Source organism: Myodes glareolus, chromosome 4, assembly GCF_982192425.1.
Source record: "Myodes glareolus chromosome 4, mMyoGla1.1, whole genome shotgun sequence".
In the NCBI taxonomy this organism is placed as follows: Eukaryota; Metazoa; Chordata; class Mammalia; order Rodentia; family Cricetidae; genus Myodes; species Myodes glareolus.
Window position 1 is genome coordinate 94,014,014 of NC_142029.1, and position 20,385 is coordinate 94,034,398.

General features: G+C 44.0%; 1 protein-coding gene across 2 annotated transcripts in view; it reads right to left on the reverse strand.

The window, feature by feature from the left end:
• Arhgap32 (Rho GTPase activating protein 32) overlaps window positions 1-20,385 on the reverse strand; it is a 248,548-nt gene that overhangs the window by 226,305 nt on the left and 1,858 nt on the right. Inside the window, exon 1 of one of the 2 annotated variants that reach the window (XM_087905737.1) lies at window positions 6,711-6,840. The exons of the other annotated variant lie outside the window; for it this stretch is intronic. The gene's annotated coding sequence lies outside the window, so the exon portion shown is untranslated. Of the gene's footprint in view, window positions 1-6,710; window positions 6,841-20,385 lie in introns of those variants that run through there. 2 annotated transcript variants of the gene reach the window in all.

The following is a 20,385-nucleotide window of genomic DNA, read 5'->3' on the forward strand; positions in this document are numbered from 1 at the left end:
TTTCTTCTCTACTTTTCACTGTAGAAGCAACATACAAAAATCTGTAGGTGTACTTGATAGCTACTGATAAGCGAGAGATGGTTTTCCTCATTCTGAGGTGAAGACAACTACTGAATGTGAAGGACTGCAGGGACAGCAAGATATAACCTGTCAGGTTCCCCTTGGAACAGCCAACAGAAAATGGGCAAGATAAGATAAAGGTCCTCACTTAATTTTAAAAAAAAAAAATTGACAGAATCAAAAACTGTTGACACACAGGAACCGGGAGCATAGATCAATCCCCAGCATTCCCCACAATGGGGGGGGGGTGAAGAATTTTGGATCAAAAAAGGACCTCAGCAACCTCCAATCTGATCTCTCAATTTGTATCTGAAGAAAATGAATCTGAGAGACAAACCATATATTCAAGGTCACAAACTGCTCACAGCAGGGTCAAAATAAATGCCTCGGTTCTCCAGCTTTAGGTTCAAAACTCCTTTGAACCTGTAAAAGTTGCTTCATTAGGAGGGGCAGTCAGTGTTTAATACTCTGGGTAATTACTGAGTTTAAATGATATATTCTTTAAAGCACTAAAAATGTTTATTGGCAGAATCCTTTGACCATCTACTTTTGCAATGAAAAGAGAAACAGGAGCACAGTCAGGTGACCTACCCAGGATAAAGGTTGGGCTACAAAAAAATAAAGATCTTACTACTTCAGACAACTGAATGGAATATCTACTGCAGTTATCACCCAGCATATGCTTACAGACAACCTGAATCTAGTTTAACATGTTCTGATGGTGGCAATACACCTTTATTTTCAAAGTATACCATCTCTACAAGATCCAAGATTAATGGGATACAGCATTTAAGCAAAACTAGCAGGCTGGAGAGATGCCCTAGCCGTTAAGAGTTCACATTGCTCTTCCAGGGAACCCATTAACAGATCCCAGAACCCTCATCAGGTGGGTCATAAACTCCTCTGTCTTCAGCTACAGGGGATGCAATGCCCTCTTCTGACCTCTTTGGCATCCACAAATGTGGTTCACACATACAAATAAATAAAAATGAAAAATAAATCTTTAAGAAAGGAGAAAAGCTAGAGGATGGCCATAAGCCAAATCACTGAGTAATTCCACAAAATACAATATTACATTCACTTTGAATATCCTAGTTCATGCTTTTTATGTGAGAAAGTAAACCAGATACCCCATTCCTCACTTAATTTTCTCCATCCCACAGTGGATTCCTTAAAATACCAAGGAAGAGTCCTAGTCCAGGTATACTGTTAAACTGTAATTACTTTTATCAGATCCCACTCTTTAGTCCCTCAGGGGATATTTCTGTTTAACCTTCATCTGCCAGATTAAGAAATCTCTGGTTTTGTTGGGTTTTTATCTGTAGAGAGAATGTCACCTTACCTTAGACTTCTCAATTTTTCAAGTGCTACAACTGTTCCCCATTAGTTTAGCAGGTGCACAGTGCTGACCCACTATGGAAGACCCCCTCCACCTCTAAACCACTGTTCTATCAAGAGCACTGAGGGAACTTAATCACCTCCTCTACCTCCCCTGGTTCATATCACTTCATTTAAGGATCATACAAGGCCAGACAACACCCAATTTCCAGGACTGCTAGAGCCACAGTGACCCCAATTCTATTTTGTTTAACTGTCAGAACAAAGGCCTTTTTCTGCTTGCTCACTCTTCCATTGGGATTAAAACTAAACAAAATAGCATTTGAGATGTACCTCCTATTTCTGAACTGTAAAATAATTTAAGTCAAATACTTGAGAAAGAGTTTAATATCAAGGTCTCTAAACAGCAAAAAAAAATAATTTTTATTATTTTAATTCCAAAGAGAATGTTAGAAAGATGTTGCTGCAAATCCTAAGAGCTGGAGTACAGCACACACACAGGGGCAGTTATCTTCCCTGGCCTAATTAAAGCAGGTCTTTCTCACACATCTTTCTAAAAGGAAAAAAAAAGCCAATACCAAAATAGAAGTGGTATTTAAATTCACCTGAGGGTATTGCTAGAAAATTATCAAGAAGCAGGACCTCTGAAAAAACAGACGCATCTTCCCCTTTCTCTTAATTATCTAGTATATTTACTTAATAAATACATATTACAATACATAACACATAGTTCAAACTATTTATTGTTAGTTGTTAACTAATAGTTTCAGTAAAAGAGAAAACTCCATAAAATTCCAAGTAGCATAACACTCAAGGAGAAAAAAAACTCTATAATCTGAGCTCAAACTATTACAAAATTTTAGACTAGAACTCACAGCCACCATGTTCACTTACTTACTGCTCACTGTGTACTCAGTGTTGTGTCAAGATGTGACAAGCATCATTCATTTAACCCCCATGATAGCTTCCTAAAGTAGACTGTAACTAGACAATTTCCTACTTATAACAGAGATACCCATATCACCAAGATACAAGCTTATGCAAGACCAAAGGTTTTTTAATATCAAATGGATACAAGTCTATCTGGCTCCAAACTAAAATTTAGTGGTCATCCAGAAGTCAGAACTTCAACTTCAGGAGGTTGTGACAGGAAACAACACCTGTGCTAATTACAGCAAAAAATGTCAAGTTCTTTCTCTGCAAAGGACTCAGTGTTAAAGATTTTAGAAGTTTGCTGGATGCACTGCCTCCAGAAACGCTCAGCTCTACTATTAAATGTCAAGTTGGCCATCAATAGCACGTAAAACAAATGAACGTGGCCATATCTAATAAAACTTTTTCTTATGGCACCAAGGATCAATCCCAAGGTCTTCCACAGCTAGAGCAGGGCTCTATAATTAAACCACTGAGTGATATCCCCAGCTCCCGGTATTTTTTTTTAATTTTTCAACCTTTAAAAAATTTTAAAATTGCTCTTAGCTCATGAGTCATTTAGGCTTGTAGTCTGCATTGTGTCAATCCCAACCTAAATAATGCAAAGAGGCTGGAGGAATGGCTCAATCAATAAAGTACCAACTATGCAAGCATGAGGACCTAAGTGCAGATCCCCAGAACATACATTTGAAAAAAGGGGGGAAAAGGGTTAGTCTTATAGTCTGCACGTGCAATCCCAGCGCTGGGAAGGTGCAGACAGGCAGACAGATCCCTGGAACTGACGTGTCAGTCTAGTCTAGACTAGCTCCAGGGCAATTAGAGACCCTGTCTCAAGAAACAAGATGGACGACTCCTGTGGAATGATACCTGAGGCTGACCTCTGCCCGCCATATACACATGGACACCCACAAGAGCGCACACACACATAAATACAAACAAACACAATTGCTTCTTAGAGTGCTAGAGATCAAAGCCTGGGCCTTGGCCGTACCAAGCAAGCACTCCACCATTACATACCTAGCCCTATATAATAACTTCATAACTTACAAATGCTTACTTATAAAATTCTTAGTATTCTGAATACTCTAAAGAAGCCCAAGGTCTCAATAAACTTAACCTTTCTCAGAATAACTAAAAATTCTCAAAAATCCAAAACTGTAGTTATTGCATAGGAATCGCCTCAGAAATAAGTACCACAAAAGCTTAGAACTGGAAGAAATCTAAAACATCCTTGTTCATTATCTACATGCTGTAAATCACTTTTAAAATATTTGCAAAGGACTAGGGATCAAACTCAAAGACAGAACATTTATTTACCTAGTATGCATGGGTCCCGGGGATCAACCCCGAGCACCACAAGAAAATATCAAATTAATGAAACAGTTTGCCAAGCCAATTTGCCAGGTGAGACGGGACTGTATTTAACACCGTTTGTGTGTAATCACAGCGCTGCCTCACTCACAGCAGGTTTTACAGAGCATTTCCACATGCTTTCTACCACCTGACCTTTCACAACTATAAAAAGAAGATAACACAAGCTTTCCCACACCTATTTTATAAATAAATAAAACCAGATTCTGAGATGCCAGTTGAGCCCAAGGAGAGTATAATGCAACTAAGCTACTGGGCTGATCAGTTTTATTTCGTCAACTAGACACTATCTAGAATCAACTAGGAAGAGTGAACTTCAATTGAAGAACTGCCTCCATCAAAGTGCCTGCCTGTAGGCATGTCTGTGGAGTCATTTTTCTAATTAATGACTGATGAGAGAGGGTATCTCTCACTACAAGCAGTGCCACCACAGGACATGGAGTTCTGGGTTGTAGAGAAAGAAGATGTGGGGGAAAAGGAAACAGAAAACAGAAGATGAATAAGCCATGGCGAACAAGCCAGGAAGTGGCATTAAGCAGCATTCTCCCACTATCTCTGCTTTAGTCCCTGCTTTAGTCCTGGCATCCCGCAGCTAGGGACTGTAAAGTGTAAGCTAGGCTAACCTTTTCCTCTCCATGATGACCAGTGTTTCAGAGCAACAGAAAAGTAACTAGAATAGTTACTGAGTAGCAGAACAGCCACGGCCTATCTTCAAGTCCACTTGCATCTTGACTACTTCCATGGATACCAGATTACATGTTCACTGGTTAAACCCTTAAAATTCCCAAAGATGCTAGTCTTAGCCTTTAAAGATACTATGTTTAGTTCATCTCATCTTCCTTTTGCTACAGTCTTATGAAGAAAACATCTGCTAGTTCCTGACATTTATTAAACTCATCTATAGGCAACAGTGAGTCTATATATACTATGCACAAAATATGCCCAGTCGGTTTGGAAAGAGGATTATTTTGATGGGAAAAAAAAAAACATCCAATGGGGGTTGGAGATGCAGCTACGTTGGAACAGAGCTGGCCTAGCATACATGAAACACCGTATAAGTGGAGTCTAGTGATGTGTCTTTTCCACAGCTACATATCAAATTTGAGCACAACCTCGCACCCCTGAGACCTTGTCTTAAGAAACGAAGAAAAAAGTCAGCCAGAGAGGAAAAAGCAACAGTAAAACCATCTTCAGTATAACATCGAAAGAGACGATGAAAAGAAAGAAGCAGAAATGAATGTATTGTCATTAAAGTCTAGGTCCAACTTGGCTAAGCTTCTGGTGATTGAAAAATAATGTGGGGTTGGGAAAAGGAAATAAAAGGACCATAACTACTACTGGAATTCAAACCGACATCAAAGGCTCTAATGACAGCTGAGCCTGCCTTGCTGGTTCTCAGCCTCTCCCTCGGAAACAAAACTGTTATATAACTGACCAAGGTTCGTCAACTAACACTTCCTCTCTGTCCCACATACATCTTTTGTCCCCCACTGCGTCACCCTGCCCCCCATCTCCACGGGCAGGATCATAAGCAATCTGGGCTGCCACCATAGCTACAGCTGGACAAGCCTCTGTCCACAGTGCTGCTTTATTCCAGGGACTGCTTCACAGACCTCGGGAAGGAGAGATTAACTGGCTTAAGTACAGTTCCAACCTCACACCGCTACAGATTACTTATTCTGAAAAGCATCACCGCCATGTCCAACTCTAGGATGAATCAGACTCCAGACATGCCTGCAAATGGAAACCACACCGTCATCATACCTCATCTTCACAACAACCCCCTGAAAAAGAATATACAGTAGAACTCTTAAAAAACTCTGAGGATGTGCTGTGGCAATTGCTGCTCCTATTGCCTTCCCACTCAAGGCCAAGGAACAAATGTGGATTCTGACTTCAATTCACTCAATAATGACAACAACGCATTCATGAACCACAAACATCGTTACTCAAAAATATCCCAACAAACCCAGTCATTGAATCAAACTAGCAGTCTGTGGACTCGAAAAGCCAGTTACTACTACAGGCACCGTTTGCCTTTTCTTCTTCCAATAAAAGCACACAAATAAAGGCAATGTTTACAAAAGCAACCAATGTATCAGAAAAGTTCTTCCCATTCAGATTCACGTAAAAGGTCTCAATCTGTGCAAATAAAACTCTGAAAGAATGGAAAATAAAGAGAGATGCTTTACAACAATGCCACGGCCCAGCTATCCATGTAGCATCATGCAATGCCTCGAGCAGTTTACAGCTTCACTGTAATTCTACATAGGATCAAGATTATAATTATCCGAATTCTATTTCCTAAAGGATAACTGTGAGACCATCCCAAGCATCCTTAGAAGGCCTCCTCCTCCCAGCCACCTTCTCTAAGCCTCGGCCGCAGGTGAGATTCTAAATGGTCCCAGATTAAAGGTAAGAAACCGGGTGACTTTCTCCCTACAGTGTCCTGTGCGCTGTGCACGAAACCTTTAGCATAAATATTTACTCTAGTCAACAAAATGGGAAACGCAGTACGCGGGGGTGGCGGGGGGGGGGGAAGTCAAGGGAAAAAGGGAGGCACTAAGTCACCACTACCGTCCAACTGTAGCATCAACTTCAACCAATTAGGATGAGAAGGGAAACTCTACCGGAGTCCCAGTGAGCCGAGACCGCTGCCTCCGCGGTCCCCACGCGCGCCGGGGCTCCTTTGGCAGCAGCCGGGTCCCCGGGGAGGCGCGCGGTCGCCGGCCTCGGCCTCGGGCGGGAAGCGCCACAGCAGGCCCGGAGGCCGTCGGAATGCCCGGTTTGCCGAGGGATGAGAACGGGAGGTGGCGGGCACGCTGTTCCGTCGCCCTAGGGGGCGGGAGAGATCCAAGATGCCCCCAAGGGCATCGGATCGCAACGTGCACGTCCAAAAGCACCGGTGCCGGCCAAGCTGGGAGGCCCCGCAGCCCAGCCCGCCGCGCGGCCCACGTCAGCGGCGCCCCCGGCCAGCCCGCCCGCCCGCCTGCCCGCCCGCGCCTTACCGAACCCCGCGGCCCCGCCGCGCCGCCGCGGCGTCGCTGCGCGCCGCTCTCCGCTCCGTGTCTGCCCTCCGCGGGCTGGGCCCGCCGTCTTCGTCCGCCGCCGCCTCCGCCGCCGCGCTTAGCGCCGGGCCGCCCAGGGCCGCCGCGGGGGCTCGGCCGGGCGCCCCCCGCGCCAGCGCCTCATCCCGCCTCGCCGCCCCGTCAGGCGCGGGGGCGCCGGCTGCTTGCCGCGGCCTCGGGTCGGCACCTCAGGCGCGCGGCGCGCTCCCCTCCCGAGGCCGCCTCGACCACCGGGCCGCCGCGGCGCGCTGCAGAGCCCCTCGCCCGCACGCCTCGGGCCGCCCCCGCCCCGCTGGTCCGCGCCCGCTCGGCCTCCGCCTCCAGCGCTCCGCCTCCTCTGCACCCGCGACGCGCGCAGCGGGAGAAGAGGCGCGCCGCCGCGGCCGCGGGCGCGAGCACGCGCGAGGAGGGCGCAAAGAGCGCGCGCACGGCCGCCTCGCGCGCCGCGAGGCCTCGCCTGCTGTTGTCCGGGCGAGCGTGTGCACCACGGGGGGCGCGGCTGGGGGCCGCTGCGGGGTGGGAGCGGGGAGCCGAGTTGCTGCCCTGGACCTTGTACTTCGGCTGTTCTCTCGGTCCCTGCGTCCTGCGAGGGTGCTAAGATTCCAGAGCCTCAGCAGGAAAAAAGACCACGACAGAGGCTTCTCTCCTTCCTCCCTTTGCTGACCCCAGAATCCTGTCAGTGCACCGGGACGGGAGGGGTCGTGGCCGCCAATCGGGAGACCTCGACCCTTGCTCTCAGGCTGATTTGGGGCTAGACTGAACTCGCGTCGCTTTATATTTTGGAATTGAGGTGTGTAGGGTGCTTAAAAGTTCCCTCAGTTGGCTCCTTCATCCAGAGTTCTGGACCAGCAAATTGAAAGTGGTGAGAGGAAGGGCAAGAAAGGGTGAAAGAGTAGGGAACTTGAAGGCGCGTGGTAAGACGGAGAGGGACTCCCTAGGAACCCTCTGACTGGATGCCATTGCCCTTGATTTCCCCCGCCACCCTCCGCCCGTTCTTTTGTTCCGCCTCCAAAGACTGTGCAGAGCTTCCACCTGCAACAGCCATCAGTATGACAGAATGCAGGAAAGATAGCAGGATAGTCTACTGATTTTCCTCCGCCGCCATCCTCCCCCCTTTTTTCTTTTATATACCCTTTAGTCCTTCTGACTCCTTCCATGTCTTAATGTTGGGGCCAAGGGGAGCAGTTAACCTCCATAACTTGCTTTTACGTTCAAGCCTATTAATGCCAAATACTGCATCGTCTAAAGTCACTGCAGTGATTGGGTCCACTCAGCGTTCAGTCATTTCAGTGGGAGTCATTGAATGTAAAACATGGCCTTGACCGCAATTAGCTGAAATTCAAGGGCACACACGAACCAGGATTTCACCACATCCTGGAGAGAGATTAGAGAGTGAACACGTACAGTAATTCCATTTTCCTGAAAGTGTCAGTAAAACCAACGTTTCTTTAGGATAAAGATCCTACATGTTTTCTAGCCTAGAATCGGGAAAGCAATGGAATGAGAATTGGAGAGGCATGAACTGGGGTGGGAAACATCAAGAAGCCATGTTTGGTAAGTGTATCTGAGCCGTCTACCGGAAGAAGCACAAGCACCTGGGTCCTAGGTAAATGAGGAACTCTGGGAACATTCTATAATTGTAAATTCTTTCTTTTACCAAATCTCAACTGCCCCTTTGGGTCACAGAGAGCAATGTCTGCCAGAGGCACAAGCATGAATCTGGTAACTTACGTTGGTCTGGGGATTTGGTGAGCACGACATACAAATACCCTGAAATACCCTGGAATACCCAAAGGACGACAGAGTGGAAGAACTAGGTCACCACAGGAGGCAAATTTTTCCCAAGGCCACAGCATCTTGACTACTCTCAGCTGAGATCCCCCCACCCCAAGAGTCTCCATTCTATTCAGAAAAGCTTCACATGCTAAAGTTTTACATAAAACCCTTAAATACTGAATGTTGAGTGGTTTGTGATCCAGTGTTGGGATTGGGCGATATATAAAGGGGTTAGGGTTTACATATACGTTGGATGATACAAAATACATTTTGTTTTAAATCCTTTTAAATGTTTTAGTAACTCTGACTTTATTTGTACTTTATCTAGTTCAGAGAAAGAATCAATGCCAGGTGTTTTCCAAACACCAGCGCTGAACAGGCAAGTTCAAAAATTCTAATCCTCCTTTATCTGTTGTGAGCCACACTCCCTCCCTCTGGAGAGAATCACCCAGAAGTCCTCCTGTCAGTGCCTATCATTGCTAAACCTGCATACAAGCCTGAGGCTTTGATCACTGGGCAGGTCTGTAGCCATCTGACCTTGGTGTTTTAGATGTTTATAATCAACTACCTCTGTCTTCATAACACCCTCAGTGACTCAATATATAAATCACAAAAATTGCAACAGTCCCTAAAAATTTTTTTAAAAATCCATCCAACTATAAAATGGAGCTAAATGGTAAGATTTGTTATCTGTTTGTGACTTGCTTCGGTATTTACAAGGTGAGGGAATTTACAGAGAAAAAGGAATGCATACTCCCCCTCTCTGGAACTGCTGGATGCGTCAGGCTGGCCTCCTTTCTCAGCCCTGGCACTGTCATCTTCCAGGAGGTGGCATCTGGGCTCGCTCCCTGCATCTCAGATCTGTTGCATTGCAGTCCCCTCTAGGCTGTGAAGCCGAGTCACAGTGCAGGATAGAGCCAGCCAAAAGAGCAGCCTCACAGATGACTGTGAGGGAGAGAAAGGAGCTTATTTGAGTCCCGAAACTGAATGCTCAACAGCTGACTTGAGACAAGCAAGTTGCTAAGAGTGGGCCAAGTTTAATAGGAAATTTTCCCCAACGGACAATTGACATTGCCTTGCTTATTTATTTTTCTGGCCAAGAGGCCAGCTCCATATTACATCCCCATTCCAAAAGTGGGGAGAACAACAAAGGAAATTTTTTAAAAAAAGATTTGCTATCAGCTTGGCAGTGGTAGCCCATGCCTTTAATCCCAGAATTCAGGAGATAGATAGAGGCAAGCAGATCTCTGAGTTCAAAGCCAGTCTCATCTACAGACCGAGTTCCAGGACAGCCACGGCTACTTTGTCTTGAGAACCCCTGTCTTGAAAGAATAAAAACAATATTTGCTCTCTAATGTACTAATTCTCCTAGCTGTTGGGCAACATTTTAAGGAACATGTGGAGTCTTCTTCATTGAGGCTTGACAAATCTTGGTATATTTGAAATGCTAACCTTTTCATCTTCTTGCCCTATCACTTTTAGTTTATTACCCTCTGCCACAACGATTTTTAATTTTTACTTACTCAGCAACATAGAGATTTTTGCTTATTCTCCCACAAAAGGTTTTTTTTTCTACCTTTTCTAAACCTTGACACCAGCTGCACCTGTCTGCATGTTTGCTTTTGAGTCATTCAAGTCCTTTGTCATCTCTGATGTCCTCTAGTATTCTAAACGTGGCCTTCAGAGCTCTGACCTTGGGCTCTTCCTTTTCTCTTCCTGCACTCCCATCCTGGGCAATCTCCAACGTCAGGCTTTAAATAGAACTCCATGCATTGACTCTGACCTCTCCCAGGGCTCCAGACTTATACATCCAGCTGACTCCCAGACAGCTATGCTTGGATATTTCAACCTTGATGTATCTGAAACAGAAAAGTTCTTAAGACAGAATCTCTCTGTGTAACTCAGAAGCAAACCCATCATGTAGCCCAGGCTAAGCTGGAATGCATAATGCTTTTACTTCTTGAGTTCTGGCTTGACAGGTATGCACCACCATGCTCAGCTCATTCTCTCTCTCTCTCTCTCTCTCTCTCTCTCTCTCTCTCTCTCTCTGTGTGTGTGTGTGTGTGTGTGTGTGTGTGTGTGTGTGTGTGTGTGTGTCTGTCTCTCTCTCTCTCTCTCTGGGGGGGGGGGACGGGGGGCTAAGGATCAAACCCACAATCTTACACATCTTACACATGCTGCTAGACAAGCATTCACTATTACCAAGCTACATTCCCAGTCCTAAAAGAAAACTATTATTTATATTCAAAACAAAACCCAAAGTTGCTTTCTCCAAGGCCTTCCCATCCCATGGCCAAAGCACCCCTTTCTGTCAAGCAGCATGTGGGTTTTGTCAGCAAATTCTTCTTGTTCCACCCTCCAAACTGAACCCAAATCCTTCCCTCTTAGCTACTCCCATCTAGACAGACCCTCATGATGGCTCTCCTGATGAGCTTCCATTCTTTCTTCCCCATGGTCTAGTCTCAATACAGCCCACTGAGAATGCCTTTTAGATAGCTAATAGGACACCATTCTTGCTTGAAGCCTTCCAGGACTCCCTGCTTCTAACCACACAACTGGTGAAATCTGATCCTCTTCCTTCAGCCTTTCCAGTCCCTAAGCCCTGCCTGTCTATCCAGCCTGTACTCTCCCACCCTTCACCAACAACCTGCCTCCCACTGCTCCTCAGACCTTCAAGGGCAGCTTCATTTCCCTGGCTTTTAAATTAACCTCCTGAACTTCCTCTCAAATGGTCTGTCTACTCTGGCTTCTCCTTTTTTTCTTTCCACAAAGCACTTACCCCTGTGTTGGTTTTGTGTGAGACTGATACTTAGTATTTGTCTCTTTCACTGAAATGTAAGGACTGTAAGGGTAACAACTTTCTTTATGCACCATTGTGTCCATATGGATAAATGGATAAATGGCACCAACAGGAAACACAGGAAAAAAAACTTACTTATCTATTGGTACTTGTTACTCTGTATTACTACAAATGGAGGCAGCTTCAAATTACAAAATTAAATAATTGGCTTTTTTAAATGAGCATTTAAGTCCCTGAGCCTTTATAAAGTATCAGAAAAAAGTTTTCAGAAATAGCAATGTGGTCCATATAATAAAAGCTTATCCCCTCTCTATCCTCCACCCCTTACTCTCCATGTGGCAATGTTGAGACATTTTCTGTAATGTCCTGACTTGTTTCAAACTTGTGGGCTTAGGTCATCCTCTTGCCTCAGGCCTTGGATTACAGCCATGTACCACCATGCCTGGCTGTTAGAACAATTAAAAGGTGAGATCTAGTAGAAGTTGGTTAGGCCACTGGAGGCCCTGCCCTTTGGAAGGGATTATGGTCATTTTTCTAGGACCCTGCTCTCTCAAGAGCAAGTTATTATAAGAGAGTAAACTTGATTCTCCCTTTGTCTCTGGTCTCCTATCTAACCATGTGGTCTCTTCCTGTCACATATATTCCGGCCATAGTGCCATCTGTCACGATGTAACGCCATGGTGGGTGGGCAGTAGCATGCCAAAGCTAACGCACTGCTTGGGATTTCAAACACCCCAAATTATGAGGTATATATGCCTGTTTTCTTTACAAATTACCCAGCATTAAGTATTCCCTTAGAGCAATGAAAACCAGCTTAAAAGACAGGCCGAAGCAACCTGTACACGAGTATACCACCTAGTCAGATCCCATACTCTGTGGAATCAGAAAGACAACACATAATTAATTGTGTAGCTAGCTGTCGAGGTGGGCCAGGAAATTAAGGCAATAACACGGAAATGTAGATATTTGTATAGAAACGATTGGTTCTGTTTCTTAGCAAGCACAATCAAGTGGAGTTTTGTGCAAAGTTTAATGGACAAAGAGAAAACTATCCATTTTTGGGTACGAGACCTTTGAGAGGCAGCGAAATATCTTGGAGGGGAGTGTGGTACAGAGCAATTTTGAAGCTGTATACCTCAGCAAGCCTGCTGCCTTAGAGGGCATACTTACCTGAGGTGACTTGGGAGAATCTCCAAATCCCTTTGGTGGCTATGACAGTGGTGAGATGACACTATGACAAAGCACACACATGCACACTTATGTGCACACACGCATGCGCACGCGCACACACACACACACCTTTTCCTGTACATGCACTGAATGCTCCACTCCTCCCTCCAAGCTCAGCTCGCCTGAATCAGCACTCCACTCAGACACATGGTGATGCTTCCAACCCCAAAGCCTTTTATTAGATCTAAAGAACTGAAGCCAGTGTGGAGGGAATGCATGGGAAAGTGACTTGGGAAAGCGAAAGATCAAAGAGAGGTCACTCAACCTCAGGCTGCTGCTTTCCCAGGGTGCTCCCAGCAATTCCCCTCCCACAATCTTGTCTTTTATGACTTCCAGTTTCAGTACTGAATTCATTTCAGACAGTCTTAAAGCATCTGGGTTTTCCTGACACTTTCAAAATACATGTTGGCTGAGAGGTTCACCTAGGCTTCTGAAACTGAATGCAGAAAATAGGAGGTTTCCCAACAGCTTGAGAGGAACTGCACTAGATAATCCTATATGACATTTTTTTAATCACTTGTCCTTGGCTTAGGAAGTTGTTTTGTGTTTAACTTTAAATACAGATGATCCCTGGATATACTGGAAGCTAGGGGTCATAATATATCAAACAAAACAATAAAACTACCCTATCAAAATATTAGTCCCCTGTTCCCCACTCAATTTTTCCTCTATGAATTTCATACTGAAAACAAACAGCATTACTCCTCTGAGTGATATAAAAGGCCAGTCTCCAGCAGAGCTGGAAACACACTAACTCACCAGCTCACTCTTTCTTCCTTGGGTCAGGCTCTAATCTCAAAACAATTTCTCTGTAGTCTTTGATGGATTAAAAAAAATAAAAAGCAATGGCCCTCTTGCTTAGGGCATGGGATAGTTTGTAATATAGTACAACCAAGAGATAGTGTTGAACAAGTGAGAAAATGGTAATTTAGATGCTTCGGAATGCTCTCTGGGGTGTTCAGTAGAAGACTGAGTGTTTATGCAAGTATGAGACAGTGTTGACTTTGAGAGAAGTTTAAGCAAAGAGAGATTCATAAAGTCTATATGATAATAAAGAGCGCTATTGCGCTGAGGAAGTAGCACAGTCAGTAAATGTCCTCGAAAGATAATGTAAATAATACAACACCAATAGACAAGTTAAAGTGGACGGAAAAAAGCTCACTAGGTCTCAACCCAGACAAAGAACTATAGGCAATTAAGGAATGTTGAGAGCAGGAGAAATAGTCTTCCCCAGAGAAGAGCACACCAATTGCTTATCCAGTACCAAACGGTCATCCCTAAAAACATACATACAAGTAACATTATATGGACTAAGAATGTTGCATTTATATGTTTAAGAATATACTTATATACATATACACACACATACGCTTAGACACCTATATATGTAACAACTATTAAAGAAAAAGAGGCCATGAATTTGAAAGAGAACAAGGGGGAGTGAGTGCATGGCAGGGATTGGAAGGAGAAGAAGAGAGGATGTAATTATAATCCCCCCAAATATATTAAATAATGAAGTGCAAATGGTCAATAAATATATGAAAGTAATTTTTTAGCCATCAGGGAAATGCAATCAAAACTACACTTAGATTTAGTTATACACCTATCAGAATGGCAATCATCAAAAAAACAAATAACCACGGCTGGGAACTGGGAGGGAAGGGTTTACATCCTTTTGGTGTGGAAATAAATTAGACCGGCCACAGTGAAAACAGCATGGAGGCTCCTCAAAGAACTATGCTTGGGAAGTCCCTATGCTTGGGAAGTAGAGACAGGCGGATCATGAGTTTGAGGCAAGTCTGGGCTATGCAGCATGTTCCAGGACATCCTTGAATACATAATGATACCCTATCTTAAGATGAAAGAACAAAAGACTAAAACTAGAACTACCAAGTGATCCAGCTGTTCCACCCCTAGGAACACTGGGAATATACCCTAGTAAGTTTAGTCCAGCATGCTACTGAGATACCTGTAGACTGTTCCTCTTTACTGCACAGTAGTCGCAATGGCAGGCAGACAAAGAACCTACAAATGACTGCATAGTGAGCATTAAGGCTGGGAAAATGCTTCCGCAGGTAAAGGCACTTGTCGGCGAGTCTGATGACCTGGGTTCAGTCCTTAGAACTCACAGCAGAAGAAGAAAAGAATTCCAAAAAGTTGTCCTCTGAACTTCACATGACTCTGTGTCATATGCAAGCATACACACACACACACACACACACACACACACACTAATAAATAAATAATAAAAATGTTTTTGAAAGAGAACGTAGTCCATGTATCCAATAGAACCATTACTCATTCATACAAAAGCATGAACCTATCTCATTTGCAGAAAAATGGATCGAGCTACAGTTCATTTTAAGGAAGTTACACCAGAATCAGAAAAGACAAGTACCACGTTTCTGTCACATACAGAATGTAGAAAAGGGGTGTATGGGGTGTAACATGGAAACTGAAGGGGTGCTATTTGAGAAAGAAAGATCAGTGGGAGAGGGGATAGAGGAGGGAAACAGGACATGAATATGAACAAAGTTACACAATAAATTTCAGTAATAATTGTCTTGATGAAACCCATCATTGTATACAACGAATATATGTTAATAAAAAAGGGGTGGCACCCAGTGGGAGGCCTTTAGGTCACTGAAGGGGAGCCCTGTGATAGTAAGAGCTCAATTTACTCCACCAGGCTTTAAAAGTGGTCATGTGCCAACTCAGGTCCTAATTAATAGGAGCAATTGATGAGGGACTAGGACCTTCAGAACCAGAAGCCAAAATGGACCTTTCCTCTACATAAACTAATTTTCTGAAGTATCGTAACAGAAAGCTGCTCAACAGACCAGGCTTTCTTACATATGAAAGGCTAGAGCCCCCGCCCCATGAGAACACCCACTTCCACCCTGTTTCCTCACATCTACCAAAAGGGGTGAGAAAACAAGGGTCCTTGCACTTCCGTTCCCATCACTGCTTCACATTAATTGACCGTGTCCCTTCCCAAGTCCACTGAAGATGTCAAAGACAATACTTCCACACCCAGGTACAGTGATTCGAACTAGACCCGCCTACAGAGATTAAACATTACAACTAACAGTCATTTCAACCATTTAATCTTCACTGAGATTTTTCTTGGTGGGGGAGGGAGGGAGGGAGGGAAAGGTTGCTCATTGGTTTGTTTGGTTTGGGTTTCGGAAACACAATGTCATTACGCAGCTCAGGATAGATTGGAATTCACGATTCCCCTGCCTAGGCTTTCAAAGTGCTGGGATTCCAGGCGTGTGTCACCATGCCCAGCACTCCTTTTTGTCTTTTGATAGGCATGTAAGCCAGAGTAAGAGATCAGTCCATCCCATAATCAACAGCCCCGCCTCCAAACTAACCCCCATACCCTCTCCGCCCACCCCACTCCTCACTACCCCCATCGTGGTTTCTTAGACCAGTCAGAAGCTTTCTAGGTATAACTGTGATACTTCAATAGTGTCCTTTAACAGAGAAACCATCACCCTGTTTTCCCACAGCAGGTCAGGGCTTTTGTCTTTTCTTTTTACCAAGGGAGAAAGCTAGCTCCAGAGAGACCAGGAAAGCCCACGGAACCGCAACTTTCCTAATTAAGTTCTCACCTGTACAGTAGGGACCATGCTAAAGGGTGGGCAGAGAAAGGCAAACAGGGAGTGCCTCTGATTCGCAAGGGTTGGACTTCAAGAGAGATGAAAACAGCAAGGGCTAATCTATGGGCATACAGACATCAAACAGCTGTGCAAACATTGGGCAGCGGCAGAAAATTAAACACGAAAGTAAATAAAGTGTTTACGTTATGTAAAAGTCGCACAGCTGCTGTTCTTCTCGACTAGGGCTCTCGGGAGAAGAAGAGGGACAGGAGGCAAAGAGCTTTTTTTTTTTTTTTTTTCTGTTGGTGATGATGTCGGCAGAAAGGAGCAGAAAGGTCACATGTGGCTCAGGGAACAAAGACAAACTATTACATAAACCCTCATCCGCGGGTGCATAACCTCTAAACCTTGGTCTTCGGAATGCACTGAGTTGGTTTCTCAGAAGTTGCTCTCCTATGGAAGGCCGTGCTTTTGAGAATCTGTGTCAGTAACTAATTTTAAAGTGCTAGAGATGGCCCCAGTGGCCAGTAACAGCAGGGACCCAGTGAAGAGGCCTGAGAGCTGCCACCAGAACTGCCCTTCCTCAAAGGACAGCTGGATTTCCTACGTGCATTCAGGGCCATCAAGTGAACAGCAGTGGCCCGCTGCTATGGGAGACCCTGCCTGCTAGCCTGGCAGCGTGGAAATGTCCTCGGTCTTCCTAACGAAGAGACACAGCTTAAATCAGCCCAGATGCCTGGAGCCGACACCTGGTGCATGGAACACAGTAATGATTGATGATTTACTATGATGCTCCTGAATCTTACTTTAGATGCTGAAAAGGAGGAAGATTTGTGGTGTTTAAGTGGAAATAAATGTTTGTCCAGAGACATTATATCTCGTAGTGTATATCTGAAAAAGCAGTAAAGATTTTAAAAGAAACAAAACAATGCAATCTTATTGATATAAAATTAGAAATGATAGTGGGAAAATCATGGGAAAATCCAGAACCACAATTTAGACATAATCACTGTTAATATTTTCATATACAACTTGGTATTTATAGATATATTAAAAATTTTACAAGGGCCAATAATATACAGTAGCTTCGAGGCGTTGCCTTCAAGACAGATAGCCTCTCCCGCGTGACAGAGGAAGAATGGACAGCCACATCCAGAGAATGGGCACAGTAGAACTGTCCTCTGCGTGCATATCATGGCATGGATGTGTGTAAACACAAATCAATAAATAAAATATCATTGAAAATTATGAATTTTTAAAAATTATATCAAAAAGATCATACTGGAAATATTGTATATAATCTACTTTTTTCCTTCATAGTATCATTTAGATTTTTCATGTCAATAAGTGCTTACATTATTTTTATGTAATCATATATTCATACCATACTCTCTTTCATAGTCCCCCAGAGCAATGATCATCTTTTTTGTTTGTTTTTTGGTTTTCTGAGACAAGGTTTCTCTGTGTAGCTTTGGTGCCTGTCCTAGAACGTGTTTCGTAGCCCAGGCTGGTCTTGAACTCACAGAGATCAGCCTGTCTCTGCAGGCACCACCACTGCCCAGCTGGCAGATCATCTTTGCAGCTGAAAGTGTGTGCACATTGTAGACTCCTGAGAGTTAGATGTCTTCTCTCCTACTAGGGATGTAGCTTAGAGGTAGAGTACCTGCCTAGCATAAGGTCCTGAGTTCAATCCCAAGCAATACACACCAAGCTAAACACACAAAAAGCCTTCCCTCACCCTAACTGATACCAAGAACTCAGAGATAAAAGATCAGTGTTTAGTTTAAAAAGTGAAACAGTGCCGAATGGTGGTGGCACACACCTTTAATTTCAGCACTTGTATATTAACGAATCAATCCGACACCAGTTATGTTTTAAGGGGTTATTTATTTGGCGGGGGGTAAAACTTACATACACCATAAACCGTCAGGAAGGGAGCCTAGTCGCTGGAGCAGGAGCCGGGAGCAGCAGCCGAGACCGAGCACCGGAACCAAGAGCCGGAACCAAGAGGGCCTTATCCGGAACTGCTTCTCTTTTTAAAAGAGAAATATACCACGCCCCAGTGGGCTGGTATTTCAGCAGCTATTGGCTGACGGAGCGGAAGTTGCTCCCCGCTGCACTGTGGGCTCCTGCTTCAGTGATTATTGGTTGAGGCAGCGGAAGTTACTCCCACAACACTTGTAGGCAGAAGCAGGCAGATCTCTCTGAATTCGAGGCCAGTCTGGTCTACAGAGCAAGTTCCAGGACAGCCAGGACTGTTATATAGAGAAACCTTGTCTTGGAACCCCACCCACGTGCAAAGAAAAAAGAAAAGAAAAGGAAGAAAAAAGAAAAAGAAAAAAAGGTAAAACAGCTTTAGAAGAAACTTTTTTTTTCTTTTCTTTTGATATAGTCTCAGTGTGTAGCCCAGGCTGTCCCTAAAGTCAAGCTCCTCCCCTTCAGCCTGAGTGCCCAGATTGCAAATATCATTATGCTTGAGCTAGGAGGCCTGTTTCTTTGCCTCTCTCTGCCTCTTTGATACTTCCCACTTTCACATGAGAAGTCCTGGGATGAGTTTTAAAATGGATGTTACGCCTGATCCTGTAAAAGAAGCCCTGAAGTTCATGCATGCTCCAGTAGAAATGTTATGGCTTTGTAACTGAATAAAATCTTCAAGCAGCTTGGAACATAGTTAATTCTGTCTGACGCTAATTACTCCCTAGATCTAGTTTATTGTAGGAAACAGACTCAGTTCTTAGCATATTCTCTCGACCTGGTTGACATAGCCATTAATTTTATTCTTGAGTTTCATATATTTCATTCATGTTTTTGTTTGGATTTCTAAAACATAAATCTATTTAGTTCATTGTTATTTACTGCAGGGTCATTGAATTATCCTTATGAAGACATCAATTTTACAAAGTGCTCTGGGTTGAAGAGATTGCTCAATGGTTCAGAGCATTAACTGTACTTCCACAGGACCTGGGTTTGGTTCTCAGCACCCACATCAGGTGGCTCAGAACTCCAGCTCTGGGAAGATTCAACTCTTTTGGTCCACAAGGGCACCTGTATTCATACACATATTTGCATGTATGGTAATTTTTTATGACTTCTAAGCAATATAACTGTAAGAAAGGGTCCTAGAATTCAGGGCTGGTGCATTGTAACCCACAAAGAGACAACTGTTCTTCTAAGTTATCAATCCAGAACCTTCTTCAGCCCAAGCAAATGTGGCTCTGAGCTGTGTTATCACAGTGTACTAGCTACCTTTGAAAAGCTGAGTCCAGGATATTTGAAGTTTCTGTTTCAATGTAACTGAGAAAGAGAATAGAGTGAAGGAGAGAGGGAGGGAGGGAGAGAAAGAAAGAGAGAAAGAGAGAGAGAGAGAGAGAGAGAGAGAGAGAGAGAGAGAGAGAGAGAATATGAATGAATTCTTCTATCTCCAGGGAAAGGGATCTTCAATGTTAAGGGCTACCAGACATGTAACAAGTGCTGGTTTGGTTTCCACCAGAGATCCAGGTAGCTGCTTTGTGAAAATGACAGACTGCTTCCATTCCTCCCGCTGCATATCTGAAAACCAAGGATGATAATATATTCCGACTCCTTCCATTGCAGAGACATAAGAATGAGCTTGTTTACATGATTACTTCAGGCTATCTTTTATATAGCCTATATGTTCACTCAACCCTTAAGAAGAAGCAACTGTGCCAAGGATGCTTCCTTTCTGTACTGCTCTCTTGGGAAGAGGACGCAATTGTTCAAAGTAAGCAAGCATGAGAAGGCGGAGACTCTACCCACTCACACATAGCTGGAATTTCAAGCTTAGCAATTAATAGCCAGCTCCTTGAGTTGGAAGCTGTCATGTCTAACATGCTTATTTGTTTGTTTGTTTGTTTGTTTGTTTGTTTAATGCGCATGGATGTTTTGCCTGCATGTGAGACTCTGTACCACATGCATGCCCATCATGCTACTTTAATTGCGCTTGCAAACCTTAACGAGCATGCCTTCTTTACAAACAATAAAATAAAATAAAAATCACAGAAGCTTACTTTCCAATCTTCAAAGGCTAATGAGTGAAAATGATGTTAAAAGCAAACATCAAGATGTTTATAAAGTGAATATGGACCAAAGGCTTTAACCAAGAGGAGAGTGATTTTGAACAAATAGTCAATTGTTTTCCATTACTCCATCTGGGTCTGTTCACAGGGAATTTGGAACCTCTTCC